This window comes from Lepisosteus oculatus, chromosome 6 (genome assembly GCF_040954835.1).
Source record: "Lepisosteus oculatus isolate fLepOcu1 chromosome 6, fLepOcu1.hap2, whole genome shotgun sequence".
In the NCBI taxonomy this organism is placed as follows: Eukaryota; Metazoa; Chordata; class Actinopteri; order Semionotiformes; family Lepisosteidae; genus Lepisosteus; species Lepisosteus oculatus.
In genome coordinates, this window is record NC_090701.1 from 3406078 (window position 1) to 3417229 (window position 11152).

Genomic DNA, 11152 nt, shown 5'->3' on the forward strand with positions numbered 1-11152 from the left:
TCTTATAATACATATTATCTATAGTTATAATATTATATATTATTGTATTTTTCACGGTTGTATTAGATTGATCTGGGTTTCTCACCAGCTCTTTAAATACAACTTACATTGAATTTGCAGTGAAAAAAGCGAAAAGTCACAAAAATCACCTGCTTTAGAAATGAGCTTTTCTTTTTTTAGGGCTTCTGTCTTCTCCCTGTGCCTATGAGCATTAAAAGAAATAATTGCATTTTTAAATTAAACGTGTGATACAAAATACTACGAAAACCAAAACAGTGAGGCTGGACACCAGGAAAGACTCTGCAGTAGACACATGCAGCAGAACAAATTAATGTGCATTTCAATATACATGAATAAAACTGATGTTTAACATTTAAGCGGTGTGATGGAAAAGAAAAAATATTGTTTTCTAAAATTACTTGTACATATAATCTGCAGTGCTGTAATTGGTTTGTAGTCAGCAGGGACCAGCGTGGAGCCTGGTATTAATTTCTTAAAACAAATGGTGAGATTAGCTCCAGATTGAAACCTGATCTGAATTTTTGTGGGGGTTTGTTAATGAAACTGTGAGTGCGGTTGTGTTGCTCGTTTCTTTCTCTGTTTCTCAAGTTGTCAAGGGAAATGTAACCGCTTATACTATTGCTGTAACTTTCTAGTAATTCACTTAACCAATCAAGCAAAGAAAAATCAAAAGCACATAATGACATTTTAATAAGTGTTTCCCTAAACCGTTTTTTTCCATGAGCAGAACAGTAACACATGGTGACCTATATAGTGTAGATACGGTGACCTATATGCTTTGACACTGCATAAAATGTAAGACCTACAGAAAATTACATCAAAATCACTTTGAATGTGCCTTTTTGTGTTCACACAACCAGAACAGAAGCAGATAACACCCCCTTATGATAGTTTACTGTCTTTGTTTTCCTGCGGTTTGGCCATGGATTTTTTCCAGTATCCTATGGTTTTACTGTGCTTTACCATGCCGGACTATGGTAAAATCATTGTGTACCGTAGTAAGCATTCCCATTGTTGCTTTTCATTAATAGGCATTTCCTTGACACAGTGTTCTAGAGCACAGTGTAGCCTTAGGGAACCACAGACAATCCATAGTCAAGCCATAGTGTAACCATGGGAAAAGAATGAAATTCCTGTGGTGAATGTACTGTACCAGAATAAGCTTTTACACTGGCAATGTTTGGCAGATTGCATGACAAGGGATAAACCCTGCTTTGTGTCTGGGTGTCTTCCTGTCTCTTTGGATTTCCTCATAGTTGCCATAATGCGCTGGCGACGAGATGTCACATATCACTCAGACTATTCTGATTAACCGAACAAGGAGCGGAGTTTTTGATTCTGAATTATTATTGAGTTGATATTGAATTATTGTTTTTGTCTTTCTTTGTATCTCTTCGGGTCTGAGGAAAAAAGGGGAAAGAAGCTCAAACGATTATGAAATCCAGTCGTAAAAAAACACTCATCTCCATCCTTTCGGCATTCTGGTTTGGAATAAAAAATAAGTATTAAAGATCGAACTGAAATACCTGGTAAATGAAATTCCTGTGTAAAAATGAGCAACACAGCAGAGACGCCAGGACTCTGGAGCAGTAAGAACTGAAATTTCAGTTCTGGGATAAACTGCATAGTCAGGTTATTGAAATAGACGGAGATTTCAAGAAGAGGATGGATGAGATCTGATGGTCAGCTAGCTCCTGAAATACTGAAACCTCCTACTGTTAGTTATCGTTCTTCTTTTACTTATCCCACATAATGGAATTCTCTGCTGTGTGAGCATCTACCTCCACCCCAGTTGAAGTACCAGCCTGGTGTGCTGTAGTGTTTGTGTGCACTGTTTGTGCTTGGTGTTATTTAAAATGCATATGTATATTTCAATATGGCAAGACTCTCTATCTCTGAGATATTATTCTTACAAGTAAACTGATATTTTTCATGTTCATCTTTACTTTAATATCATTTTTTATTTGGAGGTGGAGCACTACCAGTTTTACTGTATTGACTTAAAGGTGGAAAGAGATTTTGACCTGCAGAAAAATTGGCTGAAATATTCCTGTTAGACCTATATTTAGAATCTTAATTTATTTAATTAAAAAAGTATTAAAAACACAATAAGTTCTTAATGTTTTTACTGCTTTTACATACATTTATTTAATAGCTTGTCATGTCCCACAAACCACACAAAAAGGAATTTAAGTCTATCTAAAATGTTTGCAGGTAATCGTCACAAAAATATAGCCACCATCTTCCCCATTGAAGCCCTGTGGATATAAACACCCACAGCACACTATTCAGACATTTCACTGCAGATTAATTAAAGTTATGGAGCATTTACAATTTTCTGACAGCCCTGAGTAAATAAAATTCATGAATAACTGCAGTGTGGAGTAGAGGTTAAGGTTCTTTTAAATATGATTAAAACAAATGTATAAATATTTATGATAATTCTGAAAGCTGAAACAAGCCAAGGAGGTTTTTCCTATAACATCTGGAATTACATTCTGGAATGGATAAGTTGGAACTGAAAAAGTTTGTTCTTTTACCAACCACAGGATAGAATAAAAAGTCTGTCCCTCACAAAAGAAACTCTGCTGAGGGGAATAACAGGAATAGAGATATTTACTGTGCCCTAAAGTACTGTACTGAGTTCTAAGGATTATTATAGACGTATAACAGTATTCCTCTTTATTGGAACAAGTAATAGGTTTATTCCATGCTGAAAAAAGAAGAAAGAAATCACACAACGTTTCGGCCGTGGAGCCTTCTTCAGGTTCCTCTTTATTGCTACAAATGTGTTTGGCAATTATTTCAAATATAAGGTAGATAACATCAGAAATAGATATTGTCCAGATCCCTGGAAAACAATTCTGATTTAACCACATTCCAGAAGTGGTCAGTTTTGAATTCAGGATTTGAGGAAGGACTTCACTGTCTCTTCTGCTTCCTCTCTAGCTGTGAGATGTGTTGTACACAAACACATCACCTGCATCTCTGTAGCATTTTAAACATAACGGATGAGGTTATCGTTGGTATTTTCATATACTGTTTCTTTCCTTTTTCCCTTAACTTCCATTTTTCACCTGTAAGCACAGTTCTGCTCAGTAAGCAAAGACAGAGATCATTTTCGAAGATGTCAATTCCTCGACATGGCTCCAGGAGGCTATGTTTGCCCCAAAACACATCTTTTCCCTTGGATTCACTGAATGTCCCCCCAGTGGTCATGTTCGATGGACAACAGCCCATAGAATGCAATGGTTTTGCTGTTGAAAAGCCACTTCTGACAAACTATTCCGTGCATTAACCCTTGGGAAACGTCCACAGCTGCAAGAAATCAATTGCAAGGCAGTTAGTGCTAAAAAATGTGGAGCACCAGCTTAAAGCAAACAGAGAGAGAATCCACATGCTGTGTATTCAGAGATTTTCCAGTACATTGCATTTGAAGGATGGCAGAGAAAGCTACAAATTGGAATGAATGGCAGATCTCACGGCCCGCTAATCTGCAGCTTGTGTTGAACTTGTCTGTATTCTATAACAGGCCTCATCGATAAGATATTCACAATAGCTTAAGCACAGGGCACATATCTTTGGGGCCCAGTGTCACTGAACACCTTGTACTGTAGGACACCACAGAAGAACACATCCCTGGGAAAGCTCACAACAGTGAAATCAATGATTCTGAGCAAGTCTGACATTGTACAGTAATCACAGATCTCATGATAAGGAACAAACAAAACCCAAAGTACAGAGATTTGCGTGCACTTCATTAATAAATCTCAGGTTTTATTGTTATTTCCCACACAGCTGGGCAGAAACTTTACAAATGCGTGCCTCAAGCAAAAGAGTGAGCCTTTCCTACCAAATGCCTGGAAGCTGCCACATCCTGTATGCACAGAGCTGCTGAGAGGACAATGATCTCCACTCATAAGAACAATTTTTGCCTATGGGAGCGGTTTTGATGCCCATTGCAGTAAATAACACAGGGTCACATTAGTAATAAAATGCACTCTGGGGCCACAGATACCGCCGTGGGGCTATCGCACTCCTCACTCACTCGGCTACTGTGAGATCTCCTCCTTTCCACTGATGCTGTCTGCTGCTCTCTGCGCCGCCTCCTCCACCTTTCACAACCTGTAAAGTTTATCATCCGCACATTCAGATGCGCGGCCGCACGGAGAGGGATTGGCGGCGGACAGAGATGCGGGGCCTGTCACGGACGTCCAAAGGGACTAACCGTGGGGAGCAGGAGAGCGGAAAAGACCCATATGCGTAGCTGCGAGACGGGAAAAAGGCCCGGGCTCATTAGTGCAGAGAGTTCAGGAATGCCGTATAGAAACCTATGCCCTCAGGGAGCGGACGTGGGGCGCCCTGGTGCTAGGCGGGTCTCAGGACATCCGAACGTCAATGCTGAGCGAGGACAGAGTGCAAGACCCGGAAATATATAGCCCAAGGGAAAGAGAGGGACAGGAAGGACAGCAGACGGGAAACTAGGGACAGGACAGAGAAGGAGCGCCCTCTGGCTGCAGAGGGCGTGACACACTCGTTTGGGAAATTGCTCATCCGGGCCCCATCCGATCGTGATCCGGGAGCGGAATCGCGGACGCCACTGCGTGACGAGCCGAGGAGGGGAAAAACCTCCGGTTTGGCCTCCGTCGGGAGCTGCCTTGCTTCCTCCGGTCTGCTCGCTGCCATGTCCCGGCCTGTCTGGCTCCCAGCTGTGCCCTGAACGAGTTGGGCCTTGGCAAGGGTTTTCGGGCCGACCCTGCTGTGCCGTGTTTGGTAGTTTGGAGAGATACTTTGGCCTGCTTTCTGAACCGCCTGCTGTAGACCAGTACCCATCTTTGTGAATTTTGGATCTGAAACCTCTGTTCGCACTTTTGCATCGGATGATTTATTGTCCAGTGTAACTACGGTCGGTTAAACAGGGGGTGTGTTCTGTTAAGTGCCGTCCCTTAGAGCTCAGATGGAAAAAAGAACAGAAGACCAGTGTTCCCTTCGTTGAAATACCGTTTTCTTAATTGATTAGTTGCTTAAACACGTGTTCCTAATCATTCAGTAACAGGTTTTTTAGGGTGACCTATGAGAGTAACTGAACCGTATCGGAGACCCCTGTTTTAATATTTGTTGTCTGCGGTGACACTGTGGCATGAGAGCTCTCAGTTCCTACTTTTGATTCCACCTCCAGTGTGGAGTTTGCACGCTCTCACAGTGTGAGCATTAGTTTTTACCCGGGTGTCTTTCTGCCCACCTTCCGCAATCCGGCTGATCAGCTTATGTGCAGTCATGCTGGTCTGCCCTCCAGTATATAGTCTCACCTCACTCCTTATTCTTCTGAGAGATGCTCACCTACAGTACAGTAGGGGCGGAGCGGTGGCTCTGTGGCTCAGGATCTGCGCCTGTGGCTGGGAGGTTGCCGGTTCAAGTCCCGCAGCCGGCAGAGGAATCCTACTCCGTTGGGCCCCCGAGCAAGGGCCCTTCACCCCAACTGCCCCAGGGGCGCCGTATGAATTGCTGACCCTGCGCTCTGACCCCCAGCTTCTCCTCCCCGTCTGTGTGTCTCATGGAGAGCAAGCTGGGGTCTGCGAAAAGACAAATTCCTAATGCAAGAAACTGTAGATGGCCAATAAAGTGATCGCATCTTATCTTCTTCAGGCGTGTGATGGCTCACTGAAGAAGACTCCACAGCTGAAACGTTGTCTTTCTTTTCAGCACGGAATAAACCTTGACTTGTTCCTGACTAAGAAAAGCCTATTAAAAGGCTACAGGCGACACCTTCTCCGGGTTATCAGAGCCAAAGGAGGTTCAGTGAAATACTGGACATTCAGCTGTTTTTTTTAAAAATAGCGATCTTCTCAATATGTTCCCCATATTTTCGTTCACATTTACTTTTTTTTTGCGGCGGCAAACACTGGATGCTCTCCTGCGGCCAACGTTTAGTTAAATTGTGTAAAGGGAATGAATAAATTCGGAACCAAATGTGTTTATCAACATTTTTTATTAACAATGCATAACACTGGAAAGGGTTAGGTTCTGTCAGCAGTATCCGCAAGCACTGAATTGATTTCAAGAACTTTTCCGCAAATCCTCCTGAAACATTTTATCCTTCACACAGACAAAACCATTACCTGTGCAAAAACAAAGCAATATGCATTTCTATTTCCAGCTATGGTGGCTAAATATACACAATTAAAGAAAGTCAGGGTTATTCTAAGCCCCTGGTGTTGTGCCGAAGGACTTTTTCATCCCTGCGTAGAGATAATGAAAAGTCATCAGGGAACTGGGATGTGATTTGCCCAGAAATTACTTTATTACCTTCAATAGTTCTAGAACTGTTGTGATTTGCAACTGCCGTGACAGTAAATTTACAGGTAAATTAAACGTTTTTTATTTGAATTTTGTTGATAGATGTAATGTATTTAGTCAATTGTTGATTTGAAATAGCAAAACTCCATATCTGAGGAGCTGTATAACATGTACAGTGGATGTCAGAAGTCTACACACCCTTATTGCAATTTCAACTTTTGCTGATGTAAAGGCTGAAAATCAGGACAAATCATGTCAGGCCCTTTTCACCTTGAATAAGATCTTGTAGCCAACAATACTTAAGGGAAAAAAATGGATCATTTTTAGAAAAAATCATTAAAAAAAACTTGCATTGCCTTGGTTGCATGAGGGTGCACACCCTTTATAAAGGGGAGTGTAACTGTGTTCAGATCTAACCCATCACATTCCAAATCATGTACAAAGGTCATATGTCTTCACCTGAAGTGATTCTGAATAAACAAAATCAGCTGTGCCTTCTGGATCTCTCGGGAGGTTTTTTTTTTGGTTGCATAGTGCAGAGTTAACCACATGGAGCACAGAAGATCTGTGGGATATTATTGTTGAAGGGTACAGATCAGGAGAGGGATACAAAAGAATTTTGAAGGCATGACATATGTTTTTTTTTATAAAGAAGGAAAAGTCTTTGTCAATACGGAAAATAGGAATCTTAAAGTTATTTTGTAGTCATCAGTACCTGTTTCCACATACAGTACAAAACATAAGGTTTTATGACATTACAGAACACAGAAGTGGTTAGGTTGGATACAAGTACATTGTTAGGTCATGGATGACATCATTAACTCACTAATCAAAGAGCTGTCGGACTGTGTTTTCTGAATTGACAGTGGATAAATGTGCCTGTGTGCTATTTTACAAATGAATTTAACACAGACTTCCTTTGGAATACACAAAGTGATTTCATTTTACATTTATAAAATAAGAGGTAACCAAGAAGTAAAAACATTTAGCTATTTCTGGTATTTTACCTTTACAATTATTTCAGTCCAACATTAACATAAAAAACAAGCCTTCTGCAGTGAACTATGAAAATGGGAATGTTTCACATGGTTCAGACACATCCAAAATCTAGTTTTCATTCGTTTCTGAGAAAACATACTTAATTGGGATGCTACTGGGAGGTCTCTGGTCAATTACTGGATAGATGTATGTATGATACAAGGCATCTTCTTTGAGACACATCTACAGTATGTTGTATTTTAACCAGAAATACTTCAGTGTTTCATTAATCTGCCATTGCGTCTTCAGCACTGTCTTAAACTTAAACTCAAAGCTAAAAAATGAGCTGATACCAGTAGTCCGTTTCACCTTCTTATTTTAATTGAACCTCTGTATTTTCTGAAGTAAAAAAAAATAAAAAAAACAAAGTTATGAGAAGTAGCATTTATTCATTATGCAGTTTAAGTTTTATTTTATGGCATAATAGTAAAAATAGTAAGAAAAACACCCTGTAGCTGTTGTAAGAGTTCTGTGTTGCACAATTACTTGTCAGCAGGGGGCAATGTGGTACTTTGTATAAAATTCTAATTGTTTAGGCCCTGTCTGTAGTTTAACTGCAAATAGGATTACTTTCATGTTCTGAGGGAGGAAAAAAAAAATTGTTGAAGTAAAAAAAATCTGTTGTTTTAAAAGTATATTATGAAAATGATCTACTGTATACAAGTTTGTGGTTCCTTAATACGTAAACCAACAAAAACTGAAAAATACATAAAGAATATCTGAGTAATATGTGAGAGATATTATTATATATATTTTATAATTAGCTTCTTGACGTTTTTTATGATTAATAATAAGATAGGACAGACAAACAAAACCACCATACAGAGATATTTTAATGTTTTAAAGTAACAAACCAAGAGTGACAAAAGTACAAATCACATTTCAGCATTATGTCCTTGGACAAAATCCTGAAATATCGCAGCAGAAGTGCTGATAAGATTCCTCTTCTTGCTCATAATTAGGTGACAAGCCCAGATCAGAGCAGTTCCTCATCTCAAAAATGATATGGACACAACAATATATATCCTATCCCCCCACTTTCATATACCTCCAGGTCACAGATAAGGTACTCTCCCCTCCCCCCGATATGGTTATCTACAGTTTATTGAACAGTCTGTATTGGCGATTCCAGCTCAGGGTCAGATGAGACTCAAGCCTTAATAATCTCCACTTGGCCTTCCCTGCTGTGCTTCAAGTGCCCAGCAGAAGAGCACCTGGTTGAAGACTGAGGATCACATTATTGGGCCTGTAGCTCTCCTTCCAGTGGATTCTGCTGGAGAAATACCTGCATGAGCTCTGTTATTTAGTGAACTGGAAGTCTTTACAAGCGGGAGTATTGTATGAATTCTTCTGACAGACCTTTATAGTCTAGGTACGCTGTACCTCTGCTGGGAATCAATCACGTCCCCTGCTGTAGCACAGAAAAATGTTAAACATTCTGTAAAGAGGGGTTTATTTAAGCAGTGCATGGATGGGACGGGGGAGTGTGCACGATTATGCACGACCACAACACAAAGAAAACCCTCCTGCTGCATTTCACAGCTGCTGCCTTTGGAGAAGCAGCACTGGCAGCAGTGTGTGTTCGTGTCTGAAAGACAGGAGCCGCGGTACAGGCCTTGCGCTCTGCACAGGACGGGCTGGGAAAGGGGGACTGAAAGAAAATGCCCAGTGCTCTCTTTGGTGCCGCTCCTTCCAGCTCCACCTCAGGAGGCACAGAGGCCAGCACTCACTGTGGGCCCAGAACTTCGAAAGGGCTCAGAAAATCTCAGGCGATTTGGTTTTAAGCGTTCTTCTTTTCTATGGCTGTTTCCATATGATGGATGAAAACACATTTTATTTCCCATCGAGAAAGGAAAGGACAGAACGAGAAAAATATGATGTTTTTTTTATTCCTTGCAATTATATATATGTTTATTGTTTGCAAAGACAGTAGTGATGCAACTATGCAATTGGATAAGCACAGCTATTCATAAAGCAATGGCATGCTAATGAAGGCATGAGACTAAAATATATATACACATCGCTAGAAGCACTTTGTGGGTGAATCATATCTGGATTTCTATTTTTTGGAGAGATGATTAACAGAGAAATTAGGGAGCTTGACAGAATTTAATGTGAGAAGGCTGGCTCATTCAGCAAAGCTGTTTGGGGAGCACTTAGTGCTCTCAGATTGTTCTTTCTGGGTTTTCAGTTTCGCTAGTTTCAGAAATTAACATGTTTACAAAGCTTAGTTAATGTGCTTTGATACTGACGTGTGTCTGCTATTGTTGTTGAACACTAGGTGCGGTGTGTTCCAGTACCATCTGGAAAGTAAATTAAACCACAATTAAACACCTAATGAAAAAGTCCCATCTGGAAAAGTGTATGAATATGCTGACCACATACACTCTTCTTCCCCTGTACGCCACAAATACAGGCATGGATCCTTTATATCAACACCATTTCATACCTTTTTACAAAAGCTATAGCTAAAACAACAAGAAATATATAAATAGACGATGTTTTCTAACATATTTGCCAGTTTAAAAGTGCCTTGAAGAGACTGAAACACACCAATCTTCATTTGTATAAGCACACAGATAGTAGGTATTAAATGTTTCCTCGGGGTTGTACTACATTTTGGATTTGAGAGACAGATTCTTGAGAAGTGATGAATACCATGAAATAGCCTTGTAATGAATAATTGGTTTCATATAAGTTGCTGTCAAGACTGTGCTTTGTGAATGACTGTTAGCCTGCACTGTGCCTGTGTAACTAAACCAATTTATACATATCACATCTTTGTAGAGCTGACCCTTTTGTCTTGTTGTTTTGATATATACATCACTTAGCACATCATAGCAGAAATGTGCTTTTTTTTTACACATTACAGCTTTCTGCTTTGACGTTTTCTGTCTAGCAGGAGAAAAGTATGGGTTGGCTACAGTCAATACTACAGTCAGTACAAAACATGGAGCAGTATTCATCTGCAATGTTGTCAATCCAGTACATGCACTGGAAGACCAAAACATTTAATGAACATTTCTGAATAGATTATACCAGCATTTAAAGTGTTAAACAATTGAACAACAATTCTGGTTGTATGAATATTTTGAGAAAGACTTAGAAAAAAGCCTTTTTTTTCCCCTGCCAGTATTATTTGATACTTATAGCTGATATCACCCTGTTCACACAATGCAGAAAAAGTTAATTTCACTGGGCTCAGTATAGTCAGACCTAGGGAAGGACCAACAAGTAAGCAAGTAAGTCTGACCTTTGACTAATTTATTCAATGAGGGAAAAAAGGGACCGGTGTCTCACAAACACTGTAAAAATTCAATGCAAATGGGCCATTTTGTTCTCATGCGAAGTGTGAAACAAGGGCTTTCCAGGGTTATTGTACTACAGCAGCCTTTAGTTTGGGGGATTTTATGTGTCTTGACTGTTCGGTGGGTTTCCATCCTCAGAGCCTCACTTTTAATAACGATATCAGATCCAGCGAATGCGGGTCTGTATACAGATACAAAGTGGATTTACCTGTGGGGACTTGAGCTGTGGTTGCTGCCTGAGGGCACATCTTCTCAGTATCGGCAGGAAAACGTGGACATTGAAGTCAAGTTTATGTTTTATAACCCATTTATCTTGAGATAACTTTGTCAGATTGTCAACCAAACTCTCCAATGGGACCTCAGTCCAAAGCCCATTAAAAAGGAATAAAACCTCGTTACGCTGGTCACAGGCAGCAGATATTCCCTCTGAGGTGCCCCCAGACTGCATTAAACTAGCTCCTGTTTCTGCAGTCTCAGCCAAGAGTTTG